The sequence below is a fragment of the Gopherus flavomarginatus genome, chromosome 5 (assembly GCF_025201925.1).
Source record: "Gopherus flavomarginatus isolate rGopFla2 chromosome 5, rGopFla2.mat.asm, whole genome shotgun sequence".
Taxonomy (NCBI): domain Eukaryota; kingdom Metazoa; phylum Chordata; order Testudines; family Testudinidae; genus Gopherus; species Gopherus flavomarginatus.
The window spans coordinates 46,679,076-46,697,514 of record NC_066621.1 but is presented as its reverse complement, the minus strand read 5'-3'; the positions used below and the strand labels follow the sequence as shown (position 1 = coordinate 46,697,514).

Below are 18,439 nucleotides of genomic sequence, written 5' to 3'. Positions count from 1 at the left end.
TGGTATGATTATTATTGAGCTAAATTGCGATAAACCGAATGTCAGGGGGTTTTAAATAGATTTACAGTTAAACTCTTTCAGCTTTGAATATAGACATGGACCAAAGAAAATGTGTGAGCACTGGGGCCTGTGATCAAGCCCTCCCCCCATTCCCCTTGTGTTCTTTCCTCTCTGGAGGGCATCTCCAAAGCCTCCAGTACTGGTGCAGCCTCCAGCTCTTGCTCTGAGTTTTGCTTGCTTTCACTTTGTTTCTCACTCATGCTTTCCTGATGAAAGAATTCCTGAAATCTCTCTTTATCTTCCTAATGGGTGCGGTTGTTTGCTACATATTTCATGGGGCGCTGGGTGTGTGCATTTTAAAAAGAAACAAGAGGCAAATTTAGTAATATGATTATTAGAACATTGTGTATCCGGATCGCTTTGTCTCTGCCACTATTTGCTTCTGTTGTTTCCTCCTCAGACCTTCCGTTTCTCATCCCCCTCAGTAGGAAATTTGCCTTTGTTTAAATCAGTATTTAAAGTAGCAGTAGATGTGACTCTGGACTCTAGTAAGGCTTTTGACACATTATATTCTTTAAGCAAACTAGGGAAATCAGGTCTAGATGAAATTACTATTAGATGGGTGCACAGCTGGTTGCAAAACTGCACTAAAAAAGTAGTTATCAATGGTTTGCTGTCAAACAGGGATATATCTAGTTGGGTCCCACAGTGGTCTGTCTTGGGACCAGTACTATTCAATATTTTCATTAATAATTTGGAGGATGGGGCTGGGGAGAGTATACTTATAAAATTTGTAGATGCCACCAAGCTGGAAGGGTTTGCAAGCACTTTGAAGGGCAGGATTGTAATTCAAAATAATCATGTTATACTGGAGAATTGGTCAGACATGAACAAGACGAAATTCAACAAAGACAAGTGCAAAGTACTACACTTAGAAAAAATCAAATGCACAAATACAAAATCGGAAATAAGTGGCTAGGCAGCAGTACTGCAGGATTTGGCGGTTATAGTGGATCACTGAGTTGATAGTGTGATGCTGTTGCTTAAAAGGCAACTATCACTTTGGGATGTATTAGTGGGAGTGTCATATGTAAGACATGAGCGGGGTCCCGCTCTGCTCAGCACTGGTGAGGTCTCAGCTGGAGTCCAGTTTTGGGCCCCATGCTTTTAGACAGATGTGAACAAACTAGAGAGAGTCCAGAGGAGAACAAATATGATAGAAGATTCTGTCTACATCACAAAGTTGCAGCGCTGGTGAGGGGGTTACAGCGCTGCAACTTAGGAGGTGTACACATCTGCAGGGCATCACCAGCGCTGCAACTCCCTGTTTGCAGCGCTGGCCGTACTCCCGTTTTGTCTCGGGTGTAGAGGATCCAGCGCTGGTAATCAAGTGTAGACACTTACCAGCGCTTTTCTTGACCTCCGTGGAATAAGCAGGTATCCCAGCATACCTGAGGAAGCCTCTGGTAATCAAGCTGGTCTCCTTCCCCGGTTTGCTCTCGCGTTCCCCGAACCCCGAGCAAGCAGGTCTCCTTTCCTGCGGTTTGCAGGGTGGTTTGGGGAACGCGAGAGCAAACCGCGGCGAAGCTGGTCTCCTTCCCCGGTTTGCTCTCGCGTTCCCCGAACCCCCGAGCAAGCAGGTCTTCCCTGCGGTTTGCAGGGGGGTTTGGGGAACGCGATAGCAAACCGCGGCGAAGCTGGTCTCCTTCCCCGGTTTGCTCTCGCGTTCCCCGAACCCCCGAGCAAGCAGGTCTTCCCTGCGGTTTGCAGGGGGGTTCGGGGAACGCGAGAGCAAACCGCGGCGAAGCTGGTCTCCTTCCCCGGTTTGCTCTCGCGTTCCCCGAACCCCCGTGCAAGCAGGTCTCCTTCCCTGCGGTTTGCAGGGGGGTTCGGGGAACGCGAGAGCAAACCGCGGTGAAGCTGGTCTCCTTCCCCGGTTTGCTCTCGCGTTCCCTGAACCCCCCTTGAAGCCGCCCAACAGCGCTGCAGTGTGGCCACATCTAACACCACTTGCAGCGCTGGTTGCTGTAAGTGTGGCCACTCTGCAGCGCTGGCCCTATACAGCTGTACTAATACAGCTGTAACAACCAGCGCTGCAAAATTGTAGATGTAGACATACCCTCAGAAGACATGAATGTCAGGAAAGGTTGAAAGAATTGAGCATGCTTAGTCTTGAGAAAAGAAGACTGAGGGGAGACATAACTTCAAATATGTAAAAGGTTGTCATACAGAGGAGAGAGATCAATTGTTCTCTGTGTCTCCTGTCTTAGTTTGCAGAAGTGGAGATTTAGGTTAGATATTAGGGGAAAAGTTCTAACTATACAGGTAGTTAAGCACTGGAATTGGTTCCTACAGAGGTTGCACAATTACTGTCTTTGGAGGTTTTTAAGAACAGTTTAGACAAATACCTGTCATAAATGGTCTAGGTATATTGAATTCTGACTCAGGACAAGGTGATGGATTAGTTTCATTGCACTGCGACCCCCTTCTGACAACAAAAATTACTACACAACCCCAGGAGTGGGGGACCAAAGCCCAAGGGCTTCAGCCCCAGTTTGGGGGCTGTAACCTGAGACCCACCACCCAAGGCTGAAGCGGTGGGGCTTGGCCTTGGGCTTGGGGCTCAGGTTACAGGCCCCCAATTCTAATGCCAGCAATTCTAATGCCAGCTCTGACGACCCCATTAAAACAGGGTTGTGATCCACTTTGGAGTCCCAAGCCACTGTTTGAGAACCACTGGATTAGATGACTTCTTGAGGTCCCCTCCAACCCTACATTTCTGTGATTCTATTATTCTGTTTTGGTGAACTATTCCAGGGTGATTTATCTGATGGTGTAGGGCAGTGTTTTTCAAAGCCCATGAATTGTGACTGCCAAGAGGGTGGGATCACAAAAGGCAATCATGGGCATTGCGAGGCATTGAATATTGATACTTTTTTATTCTTACTTTTATAATAAATGTGAGAGGGTCGTGAAAAATTTTGACTTCAGATAAACGCTTGCCAACCTGGAAAGGCAGAGCAATGCTGGTGTAGCGTATAGGAATAGTAATAACACCTCATTCTTATATAGTGCTTTTCATCTCAAAGTGCTTTGTAAAGGGGGCACATATTAGAGCTGGACGGAGAAACTTCTACAGAAGCATATTCCATCAAAATATTCAGTTCCAACTCAATCGAAATGCTTCATGAAATTGGGTTGATTTTGCTGGAATTTCCTTTCTGAAGAAAACTGGAATAAAAAGTTCTGACAATGTTGAAACGCCCCATTTCAACCTCTTTGGAATGAAGTGATTTTTCGTTTTGAAATTACTTTTTATTTTGAAATTTTGTGTTCTAATACTCAGTTAAAGTCAAAACTTAAACAACACATTTCAGTCTTTTCAAAATGAAAGCCTTTGATTGACCCATAATCAGTTTTGTTTGGAATTTTCTTTCCTGGAAAACTTTGTCATTTTTGGTTTTTCATTCTGATTTGCAAGGAAGCCAAATTTCAAAATCTCAAAAGCCTTCATGAAATTGAGTTCTGTCCTCCACATGGCACTAGTCAGTTGTCACGGAGTTCCTGGGCGATGGTCTGGAACTGCTCCCCACAAAGCCAGTCAGGATTTTGGGGAGCCTCCTCTCCCTTGGAGCAGACTGTTTCAGGGCAAGAAGCTCACATGTCTTCACCTCCTGGGTCTCTCCTTGGAGCATTCAGCATATGCCCCTCCGTGCGCTTCGCACAGCGAGCCCGCCCCAGCGGGGTCCTGGGGAAGCCACAGGGACCTGCACCCCGACTTTGCAGTCAGACGTGACTCTCAGCCAGCCAGTAAAACAGAGGTTTATTCGATGACAGGAACACGGTCTAAAACAGAGCTTCTAGGTACCGCGAACTGGACCCCTCGGCTGGGTCCATTCTGGGGGGCAGTGAGCCAGACCCCCACGTCTGCACTTCACTCCTCGTCCCCAGCCAGTCCCAGACTGCTAACCCCCTCCAGCCCCTCCTCCTCTGATCAGTTCCTTTCCCGGGCCAGGAGGTCACCTGACCTTTTTGTCTCTGACACCTTCAGTTGTCACCTTTGCAGAGAAGGGGCCCAGGCCATCAGTTGCTAGGAGACAGAGTGCCAGGAATTTAGGTGCACTGGCCCTTTGCTCTGTAGCAATCTCACACCCTGATTCCACCACTTAGATACTTAAGAACTGCATAGGGGACACTGAGGCACCAACACAGTATTCAGAGAAAACATTAAAAACATTTCCAGTTCGCCATATCAGTATCATCCACTCCCATTTGACAGATGGGGAAACAGAGGCACAGAGAATGATTTGTTTTTGGTCACAGACAGGCCAGTGGCAGAGCTAGGAACAGAATGCAGGTTTCCTGAGTGCTCTAGTCATTGGAGGTCATACTGCCTGGCATAGTATTGCTGTCTAGGGTAGTATCTCTCTAAATAGGAATATCCCTATATAGCTCAGATGGGAAGGCCTCCCTAAAAAAAGACTCATCATAAGCAGAGCAAACAGTCAAATGAAATTGAACTGAATATGTAGCCATGTTATTGGGACATGAGATGAAGCCACTCCAACCAAGCAGGCTAATGCCACTTCCCGTATAGTCCTACAATAGAAAAGGGTTGGCAGGAAGTGAATCCGTTGATTAAAAATGGCTACAAAACCTACAGATCTGCTGTAGATTGGCCAAAGCTGCAACATTTGAATACATATCTTAATTCCTATTCGTTATTTGGATAACAGTTGTGTTCAGAGGCACCCGCAGAGATTAGGGTCCCTTTGGGCTAATCTCTGTACACACATAGTCTCTGCCCCAAAGAGCTTACAACCTAAATAGACAAGGCAGATGGGTGAAGTGACTTGTCCCAGATCACCCAGCAGGTCAGCAGTGGAGCTGAGGTCTCCTGGGTCCCAGTTCAGTGCCGTATCCACTAGTCCACACTACCCTAATGTAAAGAGTTGATTGCTGCTAGGACTGAAGCAAAACTCCTATCTCCAAAATGTGAACTAGCTAAGGAGTAATGCTGAGAGCTTCACATTGGAGTTCAACCCTTTCGCTGCCAACAGACCATGTCCTTGTCTTCATCAGCCTTGGAACTGAAACGTCTGTCTGTGTGACTGGCATGATGGCGCCTATCTGATGGATCAGCCCCGAGGGGCGGATCATGTTTTCCTACGTGGAGCTGGCATATCATATTCAGTATGGGCTGGGTTAACTGGAGCAAGCACAGAAAGGGGTTAATTAAGTCAGCTGTCTGAAGCCCTTCTTTGCGTATTTTCTGGTCCAGGAAATGTTGAATTGTCCCTAAGAGATGATGCATTTTCTAAAGTCTCACCAAAGGGTGGGACTGAAATGTAATGGAAATCTGAACAGAATCCTAGTTGGGGGAGGAGCTTTAGCATGTTAGCCACTGCCATGTGATCACTCTAGCTGAAATAGAACCTGTGGGTGTCAGCAGGAGTGAAGGGAGCCTGGCATGATGTGGGCCAGCTCTCATATTGCCGTCAATGCCAAGTTCCCTCCCTCTCTTCCTTCAAAGTGGGCAAAGGAGATAATGGACACAGGCAGGAGAGAGGTCTGGGCAGTGAGAGCAGGGCTGGCACCTTCCATGGATGCTGTCAGGCATAATTAATGAATTCATAGGAAATACTTCCTGATCCTCGGAGAGAGGAGACCCTGCACAAGGACCAAATGTTATTAGTGGAAAAGAGTTGGCGATGATGAGATGTTTGTGACAGAAATGCTGCCCTTGGGGGCCCACGCATGGGGCGAGTCTAACCTTACTCTGCCTTTGGTGGCCACACTTGTGGTCAGGGCCGATAGAAAGGATCACACAAGAATGCTAGATTAGGGAAAGCCTGAGCAAATAACACCAGGCTCCAGTTAGAATCTTTAGCTGTTGATCACATGATGTTATCTCTTGAAGTGCCCAGGATAACAAAGCTCCATCTGTTCATGCCGCTGGACAGTTTTGGAAGCATATGTAGCACTGGGGAAAGTGCCTAAATGATGCCTAAATCTGCCTGTGCCCACAAGAACAGTTACAGCACAGCTAGCAGCTGTACAAGCTGCCCTACGGTGCTGTACCAGCACACATCTACCACAGCCAGGGCTGTCCATCTCCAGAGGCAAGAGTGTTGTCCCATCTTCCATGGCCTATTACATCCCCCCTGCCCCACTACTGGGCTCCTGGAAAACGTTAATGCGTTCATCCTCACAGCACTCCTGGGGGAAGTATTAGCCTTGTTTTACGAGTGGGGAGGGATGAGGCATTGAGTGACTTGCCAAGTCACACAGGGAGTTCATTGCAGAGCCAGGAATTGAACCCAACTCTCCTGAGCCTCCATCTAATGCCTTCATGATAGAACCATCTTCCACTGTTTCCCCATCATGGCTCTGCTGGGTTTGCCAACGAGAGTGCCTGTTAGTGCCAACTGCACTGTGGTTTCTGTGACATTGAGACCAATACACTAGGTACTGGTCTGAGATCACTGGTTTATTTCACACACGCTAACAGCCATGTGATGGTAATAAATTTCTGCCATTACCAACCTAAGCTGGATTTGAATATGTGAACAAGAAGTGAAGGGCTCTGTTACCCACCACCAAAAAATCCATCTGTCTAAACAAAAAACAAATGAAGAAGAAAATGATTCACATTTGTCACGGAGTGTGGAGGAGACAAGGCCCTGTACCCCCGGCTTCCTGCGATTCACTGTGACTCTCAGCCAGCCAGTAAAACAAAAGGTTTATTTAGACAACAGGAACACAGTCCAAAACAGGTCTTGCCAGTACAGACAACAGGACCCCCTTTAGTTAGGTCAGTCTGGGGGCCCCAGGGAGGCCACAGCCCTGTTGGGAAGCCCAAGCCCCATTGAGGCGTCCCTCTCCATTTCCCAGCCAGCTCTGCACTGAAATTCCCTCCAGCCATCTCACTCAGCCTCCCCCTGGCTTCTCCCTCAGCCTTTGTGTCCTTTGTCCAATTTCCGGGCAGAGGTGTTACCTGGCCTCCAACCCCGCTCCTGGGTTCTCATGTTACATGCTCAGATATCCCCCCTTCCCCAATGCAGACAGTCCCAGCAAAACTCCCCTGCAACCTTCCCAGGTCAATAGTCCCCACTCAGTATTCAAAGAACACATCAAGAACATTCCCACTTCGTCACAACATTCAAGAAAGGTCTGTCTTGTTTTAGTTGGAAGGGAAGTCAGCAGCTGCAAGGGAGACCAGCACCCAGCACTCAGGTGTTGGCCTTTGGGCAAAGAAGCAAATGTGCTTCAATCTTTTCATTGTTGTTGTTGTAAATCTTCTCTGCAACATTACGGTCAAGTTTTTCAAAAACTGTTTTCCAAAATGTGCCCCCTCAAATTTTGTTTGTTTTTCTCATGAGCAGATCTGTGGGGGTCGGTGCTCATTTTGGATGGATTTTTTTTAAAAAGTGGTGCTGATGGCTCCTGCTTTCACATGAGGGGAAGACTGGCAAACCTGTTTAAGGGGCTAGTAATTTGGTGTGCCTCAATTGTGAGGCACCCAACTTGAACTGCCTGAAAGGGTCCAGATTTTCAGGAAGTGTCACACCTCCAGCTTGTGAAAATCAGGCCCCTGTGAGGAGTCTATAACTGGACACCTAAAGACTGAAGCACTCACAATTGTTATTTGTTTTTGGAAGATCTTGGCCTATTGCTTGTGTGAGAACACACCTCGGTGAGTGTGAGAGTATAGCCAGCCTGTGTGTGTGGCACTTGGATGCAACTAGAGGAGTGAGTGGGTCCAGCTAGGAACCTGAAACAAACACTCCCTGTTCTCCAAATTAAATATTTCACATTTCAGAGATTCTACAGCAGATAAACACACAGCTAAAAATATTCCTTCGTCGTGGGGAGGTGACCGCAGTCACTGGCAGCCACCACAGTGCTCTGGATTTCAGAATGGGACAGGTGTGTCCGAAAGAACCCTAAGGCTGGGGAGGAGACGTCTCTGGGTGTCTAGTCTGAATGCAGGGAGCGTTCCTTTCATACTGACCATTCCTTTCATACTGACAGTCCTCAGAACCCCACCCAGCTCCCTCCTGGGGCTGCTCCCTTGCAGCTCAGAACCAGGAGCAAGATAGTGGACTGTATTTGATAGGGTGACAGTAGAGGATCAAGACTCTGTGATGGTCCAGGTTTGTCCCATATTAAATATCTCCCCCTCCTCCAAGGATCAGTCCATCTTCACAGGACTGGAGCAGCTCCTTGTCCCACCCCATCACACTCACTTCCCTGGGCTCTGCTGCCCAGTAGTGCTCAGCACTGACACCTCCAACAGGAGCCTCCTCAGCCCTCCCACATCAGATCTTCCCACTGACTGCAGAGTGTGAGTCGGATCAGAAACCAAGGCTGGTCTCCCCTTGACTGCACATGGTAGGGTAGATCAGCCCCCAAAATGTCTCTCTTCCACAGTTAACCTACATTGTTATGCTACTATTATGCTACCAGAGCTGAAGAATTCTCCAAAGAACCCAATACCCTCTGTTTTCTAAGCTCCTCAGAAACAATAATAAACTCAGGATTTGTACTAAAATAAAAAAAAAAAGTTTCCTGAGAAAAGGCTTAGGTGGAGTGAACTTCCCAGCATTGAAAGTAAACCACCCATGTGTTTCTCCTGGGGCTGGGTTTGGCATGGATTGCTCCCTTGGGGGAGGGACTGCGAGGTCGCTGCCAGATTGGATTAGAGCTCAGACAGGGACTGCCTCTGTGGCTGCCCTCCTTAACGTGGATCAACAGAAGGGGTTAGAGACTAAAGCCTGATCTTGCAAGCTACTGTTAATGCATTCAAAACATAAACTGATGCCAAAGAGCACCACCAGTGCTCAGAACATGCCAGTATTTGCAGAATCTTTACATGAAATTCACAAAGCGCTTGGAAGGAGTTCTATTTCCCCTCCCTTGTCAACCTGCAAGCCACACTTAATCTAGATAGATATAGCTCGAGTCCATTCCTGCAGAGTGCTGGAAGCTCTCACTGCCCAGTGAGGTCAATGGGAGTTGAAGGCCCTCAGCAGCTCACAGGTTTGAGCCCAAAGCTGGTGAAGAGACCAAAATAATAGTGTATACTACTACTACTACTACTAACAAAAGAATATTCCTGCCAGAAGATGAATCTGTCCTCAAGAACATGACAGAACTGGCTGCATGCACGTTCCCGTCAGCACTGCTGATCTATAAATGTCTGGGGAAAGTGTGGAATCTAAAAGATCTTGGGAGAAGTTTGGAGGTTGACTTCAGTGTCAGTCTGAAGGGAGAATTAGCAGAGGGCTGATTCTCCAGTCTCTGAGCTGATTCATATCATCTGAATTTACCCTGTGCCTCTGTATGAACAGCCCTGTCAAATCCAAGTTAAGGAAAAACACAGAGCAGGTTTCAGCTTGTCGTGTGTATGCTGATCACATGCCTTGCCAAGGATGCCATGTTGCACATCATCTGTACTTCTATCAGAGTTAAACAGTTTTGGCTCAGAACTGAGCACTTTCTTTCCTGGCTTTTGAAATCCTCTCCTATTCTTACTCTTTTTGTTTTCTTTCTCCATGCACTGGGCAGAAATGCTAAGGGTGAGGAAAAGCTGGTAGCCATGCTGGGCCTGACTTTCCATTGCCTGGCACCCTCAGGAGGCACTTAACCCAGAGCAAAGAGGGCGTGGAGCACGACCATTCTGATCTGGTGGCATTCTACACTCATTGCACACTGGTGTGACTACACACAGTGCAGGCCAAGGGTGAATCAGGCCCTCTCGTTGCAAAGGCCTGAAAGTGATTTTAAATAACTGGAAGAGCACAACTCCAATTTTATATGGCGTCTGACTTAAACATACCCCTTCCCCCAAGCCCCTCTGATAGGGTCTTGTTTCCTTCCATTCCTGGGGAGGCAGTCCACAGACTGCAGCGGTCATCCCTGCACTGCGTCGCTGCCTTATTCCTGCTTCTTCTGGGGTCCCTCGGAACGCAAGGTTTGAAGCCTTAGGATCCTGCCTTAATCAGTTCCTGAGGATCTAATAAGGGCTTGATGCAGGAATCTCTGGGTGGTATGGCCTGCCTGTGTTATGGAGAACATCCGCTAGAGGAACACAATGATCCTTTCTAAAATCCTGATTGCCTTAACATCTGTTACTCTATAATAATAATGAGAACTAAGGCCTACATTTTCACTGTTTTAGGGTGCCCCCTTGAGAGCCCTGGGGCTTGATTTGAGTCTGAGCCCCCACATTCCAGGTGAAATCAATGGGAGTTGTGAGTGCTCTGAAAATCAGACCCTGGGTACCTCAAGATGGAGGTACCCCATAATGGAGACACCCAAAATCAGGGGAGCCTTTTGGGAATGGTAAAAAAACAGGCATTGTATAGAAAAGTTCATTACAATCTTTTTAAAAGACCCAAATCAGAAGTGCCAGAAAAGTGGATCTGTAATATGAGTCATTGATATGGAAAAACAGCTCCAGTTTCCCCAGGCTCCCTGGGAATGGCTCAGTGCCTGTGTTTGTGGAGAGTGCCGTAGATTTTTCTTCTTGCCCAAAGCCTTGAAATGTTGTCTGGTTTTGGTTTTCCCCTCTCCCATTCTGCAGTCAGTGAATCCTGCCACCTTGCCCTATAATTAGCACAGAGTCCACAACAGATGGGAACAGACCAAGAGACCTTTGGAAACATTCCTAATCTCAGCAGCAAGTCTGACTCAGGTGGGTGGGAGAACACGAGGGCCTGATTCAAAGCTCATCCAAGTCAGCGGGAATCTTTCCATTGACTTCACTGGGCTTTGGATCCAGACCCCTTAGTGCCAGATAGGCCAGATGCTTGCTTAGGAGGTGCACTGGCGATTTCAGAGTGAAATGCTCTCACATCCGAATAGCAGAAATGGGAATATTTCTCCCTCCACTCCTGACTCAGAACCATGAATCCAGGACAGTTAATTCTCTCTTTCCAACCTGGCATTATACACTAAGGGCTGGCTCATCAGAGAAGTCAGTGGGAACAGTCTCGTTACTTTCAATGGAAGCAGCATCAGACCTGAAGTCTCAAGATGAAAAGAATCCTATACCCCCTTTTTTCCCCTCTCTGGTGCACTTTGTGTTTACATTATAAATCAGAGACTGGGCCAATCAAAATAGGGAATGGCTGTGCGTGTGAGACTCGTATTCTAATGAGTAGAGCACTGTCTACCTGCTGAGTAGCAAGAAAAACTGCAGAGGAACATAATGTTCTACTCCAGCCAAACTCCTACTATGGCACTGAATGAGGGGCTCTGTGTTCACGCAAAGTGTAGAGAGTGTCTGTATGAATGGCAAGGTGTCCATGTCTCCTGGCTGAGTGTTCACATTTGAAGAGCTTTTCCTCGCACGCACCTCCCCCAGGAGCCAGAACTGCATCACATTTGCCGTTTGGCTTCTCCAAGCTAGGATGCACTTGACTTCTAAAGCAGCCGAGAGCTATGACAAGCAGTGGCATGTATATCATGGTGTGGTCTAGTGGCTGGAGTGGAAGACAGAATGTCAGGACTCCCAGCTCTGTCACTGACTCACTGTATTATCTTTGGGTAAGTTGCTTAAAGGCACTATGCCTCCATTTTAAGAAAAGGGTATAATATACTGATCTACCTGATAGTGGGAGCTGTAAGCCTTAGTAAAAGAATTCTCAAGCGTTCTGAGATCCTCACTTGAAATAGGGTGGAATACACCCTTGATGCATTGTTATTTAATGCCCCAAACTACACTATTTAAGCACATCAATCAGAAAATGCAAAACCTTGCTTCCTCCAGCAGCTTTACTCTTAGGCAGGCTGCACATCAGTGAGAGCACTTGTCATTTAAAAGCCCACAGTCACTGCACAGTGACATGACAGATCACAGTTCTTTCCTTATACTGAGAGTAATAACTGTTACTGCAGCTACAGCCATATGGTAGGTCAGTGATTGGCTTCTTAGGGTATGTCTACACTACAGGATTATTCCGATTGTACATAAACTGGTTTTGTAAAACAGATTGTATAAAGTTGAGTGCACGCGGCCACACTAAGCACATTAATTCAGTGGTGTGCGTCCATGTACCGAGGCTAGCGTCAATTTCTGGAGCATTGCACTGTGGGTAGCTATCCTGTAGCTATCCCATAGTTCCCGCAGTCTCCCCCGCCCATTGGAATTCTGGGTTGAGATCCCAATGCATGATGGTACAAAAACAGTGTCGCGGGTGATTTTGGGTAAATGTCGTCACTCATTCCTTCCTCCGTGAAAGCAACCGCAGACAATCATTTCGCACCCTTTTTCCCTGGATTGCACTGGCAGACGCCATAGCATGGCAACCATGGAGCCTGTTTTCCCTTTTGTCATTGTCACCATATTGTACTGGATGCTGCTGACAGAGGCGGTACTGCAGTGCTACACAGCAGCATTCATTTGCCTTTGCAAGGTAGCAGAGATGGTTACCAGTCGTTCTGTACCATCTGCTGCCATTGTAAATTGGCGATGAGATGACGGTTATCACTCGTTCTGTACCGTCTGCTGCTGTCATGGGTGCTCCTGGCTGGCCTTCGCTGAGGTCGGCCGGGGGCGCAAAGACAAAAATGGGAATGACTCCCTGGGTCATTCCCTCCTTTATGTTTTATCTAAAAATAGAGTCAGTCCTGCCTAGAATATGGGGAATAAGTGTACTAGAGAGCCAGTGCATCAGAGAACCAGAGAGCACAGCCACTCCATGTCAGATCCTGCAGAAATGACGAGCTGCATGCCATTCACGGAGGATGCCCCTGCAACAACCCCACCCGTTGTTTCCCTCCTCCCCAACCTTCCTGGGCTACCATGGCAGTGTCCCCCCATTTGTGTGACGAAGTAATAAAGAATGCAGGAATAAGAAACACTGACTTTTTAGTGAGATAAAATGAGGCGGAGGCAGCCTCCAGCTGCTATGATAGTCCAGGCAGGACATTAAATGGTGGTGGGGAGAGGAGCCCAGCCTCCCGCTGCTATGATAGTCCAGGCAGTACAGAATCTTTTCTTTAGACATGAAAGGGGGGCGTTGATGGAGCTCAGCCCCCAGTTGCTATGATGAGGATGGTTACCAGCCATTCTGTACTATCTGCCGGGAATAACCGGGAGTCATTCCTATTTTTACCCAGGCACCCACGGCTGACCTCACCTGAGGCCAGCCAGGAGCACTCACGGAATGATGACGAGGACGGCTATCAGTCCTTTTGTACGGTACTGTCTGCCACTGAGGAGGGGAGGGAGGGGATGCTGCTGTTCAATGCCGCAACACCTCATCTACCAGTAGCATGCAGTAGACATAGGGTGACATTGAAAAAAGTCAAGAAACGATTTTTTTCCCTTTTCTTTCGTGGGGGGCGAGGGAGGTAAATTGACGAGGTATACCCTGACCCACCCTGGACAATGTGTTTGACCCTACAGGCATTGGGAGCTCAGCCAAGAATGCAAATACTTTTCAGAGACTGCGGGGACTGTGGGATAGCTGGAGCCCTCAGTCCCCCCTCCCTTCCTCCATGATCGTCCATTTGATTCTTTGGCTTTCCGTTACACTTGTCACACAGCACTGTGCTCTGGCCTCTGTCTATCATAGCCTGGATATTTTTTTCAAATGCTTTGTCATTTCATCTTCTATAATGGAGCTCAGATAGAACAGATTTGTCTCCCCATACAGCGATCAAATCCAGTATCTCCTGTACGGTCCATGCTGGAGCTCTTTTTGGATTTGGGACTGCATCGCCACCTGTGCTGATCAGAGCTCCACGCTGGCCAAACAAGAAATGCAATTCAAAAGTTTGCTGGGCTTTTCCTGTCTACCTGGCCAGTGCATCCGAGTTCAGATTGCTTTCCAGAGCGGTCACAATGGTGCACTGTGGGATACCGTCCGGAGGCAAATACCGTCGATTTGCGGCCACACTAAGCCTAATCCGACATGGCAATACCGATTTCAGTGCTACTGCTCTCTTCGGGGAGGAGTACAGAAACCGGTTTAAAGAGCCCTTTATATCGATATTAAGGGCCTCGTTGTGTGGACGGGTGCAGGGTTAAATCGGTTTAACGCTGCTAAATTTGGTTTAAACGCGTAGTGTAGACGAGGCCTTAGTGATGGTTATTTTAAGCTAATCATTTACCTGCATAAATATTTAATTAAAACCACTACTTAACACACGTGCTGGAGGCCAAGTTAACATGTTAACACAATACAATAATCTCTAGTTTGCCCTCGGGAGAGATTCCCTTGTGTATAAAATACCTCTGGCCCTCAACACCAGTTTGTTATCTGATTTCATAAGTGATCCATAAAGCTGCTCTTAATAGAGCTGACAGGCAAATGCATTGCCACATTCTGCTCCCCAGCAAAGGCCCTGTCTACACTAGGACCCCACGCCCATCAGATGATTTATTGATAGGGTTGAGTTCAGTGAGCTGTGTGTGACTGGGAGGCTGTTGCAATTCTTTTCCATCAGCTCCACCTGAGAGGTTGGCTTCTAAGGATGTTTCTGACACTCCCCCAAAGGTGAGTGTTAAAGCTGGACTCACTTGCCTCAGGCTTGCAAAGGGATAAAGTCTCTCCATGAAAGACTGAAACCAGGGATGGAGACGTTGCTTACATCCATTGGTTAACAGAAGAATGCCCTCCGCGGGGAGGGGCAGTAAATGCAAGGCTTAGGGCTTAGCATTAAGAATTTACAAGTGCCTGCTGGCTGGCTGGCCTGCCTCCCCGGGGGGATGGACTCTCTGGACCAGGTTCAGTGCTGACTCACACACCCTGATTGATGTCAATGGGAGTGCAGCTAGGTGCAAATCCAGATTGGTGAATCTGGCCCCTCCTACTTAAGGAGATGTTCTCCATTTCTCAGGGTCCCTTTCTTGTTAAACTGCTGGCTTCTTCAGTCTGTTGAGTTGAGAAGCCTCTGTCAGGCTCTCCCAACGCCCTTATTGGAATAAAGCTGCAAATATTCCCGTGTCTGGCCCTACAAGGGAGTAGCTGCTTCACCTGCCCTGGGGTCACCCCCCTCCCCTTTCCAGGGGGGTCTCAGGCAGTTCACAGATGCCTTCAGTTGGGATAAACTGTTGCATCAATAAATTCCATTTACAAGTGTGGGAATTTTGAGCGTTTTTTCGCTGGGGGTTGGAGGATTTAGATGTTTCATCTCTTGAAACCATGTCTGGCACTTTAGGGCTTTTTTCAGTCTGTAAGCTAACTATTGCTGTTTTCATCTCCCTCTCCTCCCGCTCCGTTTTTATTTCTTACTCACGTCCTGTCTATATATTTTTGGACACTTGCTAACAATTCACTTTGGGCTGAAACCTGGCACTTAGGAACTCAGCCGGGAGTGTCCCTATAAAACAAACAAGACATTGTTTGAGCTGGTCTGGTGGCAGCACAACCACATGAGGGGAGGGTGTGAGTCTCAGCCCTAGGCCTGGCAGGGGCTGAGAGTGCTACTGAAGCAGCCCATTCAGCCCTGAACAATGTGTGGAGTGGCACTGATGAGCTCTGGAAACCCTACTCCCCAGAACCCCTCCGGGAATCAATACATTTGGGAGCCATCCATGGCTTGGGCTTCTGTTTGACATTAGTGAGTTGGAGGAAGTCTTGCAGCTGGCTGGAGCTGATCAACAATATGCCACACCCAGCATGTACCTGTAGGGTAGCATGGCTCTGAATGATGTGGCATTTCTGTAAGGTGATATCCCTGCAGCTGCTCCTCCTGTGTGCCCGACACACTTCTGCTGTTAATATTTCATGCCTGCTAGTCTTCCTTGCACCACTGCACAAGAGGTGCCTATGACAGCCAGCTCCATTTACAGCTGCAGCCAGCGAGAATGAATGGATTTTTGTTTGGAGTCGTGTTAGGTTTCCTCACCCCTTGTGGTCAGATTCCTCCTATGGGGGTAGATGGCTCTGCAAAGGGTTGGGGAGCTCATCTGGCCAGACTGATTTGGCTGGCAGGATCAGAAGGCAGTGGGAATCTGTTGGATGTAGATTACATCCTGTGAACAAATATCAATGTGTCTAAGGGCCAAATTATCAGCTGGCATAACTCCACTGACCTAGTCCATTGACTCCTTCGCTTATGTAATTCCACTGAACTTGGCCCTCAGCATCCACAGGGGAACAAAGTCCCAGTGTTTGTGCTTGACTGTGTGGTAGATATGTGGGGGGATCCCAGTCAACACAGGAGCATAAGAATTACTATATTGGATCAGACGTGTGGTCCATCTAGTCCACTATCCTGTTTCTGACAGTGGTCAGCAGTAGAAGGTGCAGGAAACTCCACTATAGGTAGACATAGTCTAAACCTCCCAGGAAGGTCTCCTTAATCCCTAATAGTTAGAGATTGGTTTAAACCTGCAGCATGGGGCTCAATATCCCTTTCAGAATTTCTGTTAGCATTAACTATTATAACTTTGGATAGTCGTGTTATCCATGTAAATGTCCAATCTCTCTTTGAATGGTGCTAAATTCTTGGTCTCAACAACAAGCTAAACTGCACTGCCCAATTTACTGTACAAATACATGTTTTCACTGCGTTTGTACAACATCAGTTTACTGTATTCCAGCAACGTCTTCACTGTGTCCTTTCTTTCATGATGGTGGGTCAGATTCTCTGTTGCTTTACGCCAGTACAAAGGGGGTATATGATGCTAATAAGACAAAATAAAACTGTACTGAATCCAGATCTTCTGCGTTCCAGTCTTAATCACAACACCATCATTCCTCTCGGGTTTTGTAAGGAGTCTCTAAAAATATTGCTGGCAGCAGAACCCCAGTAATCCGGATCTGTGGTCGTTACTCAAGCTGGTTGAAACTCAAGAATGTCCATTCTGCAGGAAACCTTTTGAAATTTGTTTTTATTCCAAAATTAAATGATGACAAAAAAAGTCTCACCAAATGCAGTTTTTGAAAAGCTGTCATTTTGGCTCAATTAAAATGTTCCATTTCGATCAAATCAAAAAGTTGTGTTCCACTTTCAACAGGTTTTATTTATTTTTTTAATTTGTAATATCAATTTTAAAATGAGTCATTTTGAAACAAAAATCAAAATGTTCCATTCTGTTAACGTCAAAAGGGAATGTTTTGACAGCAAAATGCTTTTTTGTTTTGGTTTTGTTTGTTCTTTGTGGCAAAATTTTGTTAAGAAACCAATCAACAGGAAAACTTTCAATTTTGACAAAATGGAATTTGTCAATGGAAAACTTGTGACCATCTCTACGCATGACATCCTCTTCCAAGTCAGAGCTCCGGGAATAACTAACTTTGTTTGTTTCCAAACACAGGAATAAGAGCAACAACAGACTGTCAACTGAAAATGAGGATAAGTGAAGGTTTTGGTTTTCAAAGTGCGATGGAAGCAGAGTGCTGGCTTTCAGTCAGGTGAGTCCTATTGAATTTCATTGAAGTCATTTTATTTCTTCAATTGCCACTTCCAGCTATTGATTAAGAAACACATCTGCCAAAGGTGCAAACACAGAGGCATTGTGGTACCAGCCAGCTATGTCTGAATCATAAATCATCCCTATATGGTGCTTGTTTCAGTCTCTCTGATGACAGGAGTTGGGATTAGAACCAGAATGTGGAACAGGGATCCCATTTTCTGAAATCCTGAATTACCGTTAAATGCTTCAGTATAGCTCTACAAAGATTGCCCTCATCTGTTGCAGCCTGTCATGTCACTGTGCCGCATCTCTGTGTTAATATACAAGGAGCATATACTCAATAGACAAAGTGGGGGAGAACTAGTTCAGTTTGCCATTTAAAAGATGCTAAGGCAGGAAGGATGGGTCAGAGGTTCAGTTCCCTGCTGCACCACAGACTTCTTATGTAGCCTTAGGCAAATCACTTAGCTACTCTGCCTCAATTGCCATCTGTAAAATGGAGATAATGCAACTTCCCTACCTCACAGGTCTATTGTGAGGATAATTACATTAAAGATCGGGAGGTGCTTGGATATTATGGTAATGGGGCCATACCTGGAGAGGGAGATGGTGTGTCCAAGGCACACAGTTTGGATCTGGATCTCAACACTCCCAACACCAAAGTGTGTCACAGATTGGGCTGAACCCTAATCCCAGATTCCAGTACCGGCTGATGCATTGCCTGCCTTTGTTCAAAGCCTAGTGTATGGTTCTGCAGGTAGTTTCTGGCCATGTTTTAGTATTTGGCTCATTCTGTTAAGGAGAGTTTTTAGAGCTGTGGCTTATGTTCACACCAAGTGTGAACTGGAATGATGTTCTAATGAGATGCCCATTTCGCTCACATTTGAATTTGAACTCTGCAATCTGGTCTGCTTAAAAGACAGGCTAAAGCTCTGAATTCTCTCTAGTAGCTTGAATCTAGTGTGCAGTTGTAATGATTGGCATTTTAGTTGGCACTGAGAACTAGTCCCTGGACCTACACAACAAAGAGTGTGAGCCTCTACAGTTAGAGCTAAAGCAGAA

At 46.8% G+C, this 18,439-nt stretch overlaps 1 protein-coding gene and 1 long non-coding RNA gene across 4 annotated transcripts in view; one reads left to right on the top strand and one right to left on the bottom strand.

The window, feature by feature from the left end:
* LOC127051114 (uncharacterized) overlaps positions 1 to 18,439 on the top strand; it is a 70,703-nt gene that overhangs the window by 15,647 nt on the left and 36,617 nt on the right. The window contains exon 2 of the long non-coding RNA XR_007774394.1: positions 17,279 to 17,375. This is a non-coding gene — a long non-coding RNA (uncharacterized LOC127051114). The remainder of the gene's footprint in view (positions 1 to 17,278; positions 17,376 to 18,439) is intronic.
* Positions 1 to 18,439, bottom strand: part of EPS8L2 (EPS8 like 2) — a 134,701-nt gene that overhangs the window by 83,760 nt on the left and 32,502 nt on the right. The gene's annotated exons all lie outside the window — the stretch shown is intronic.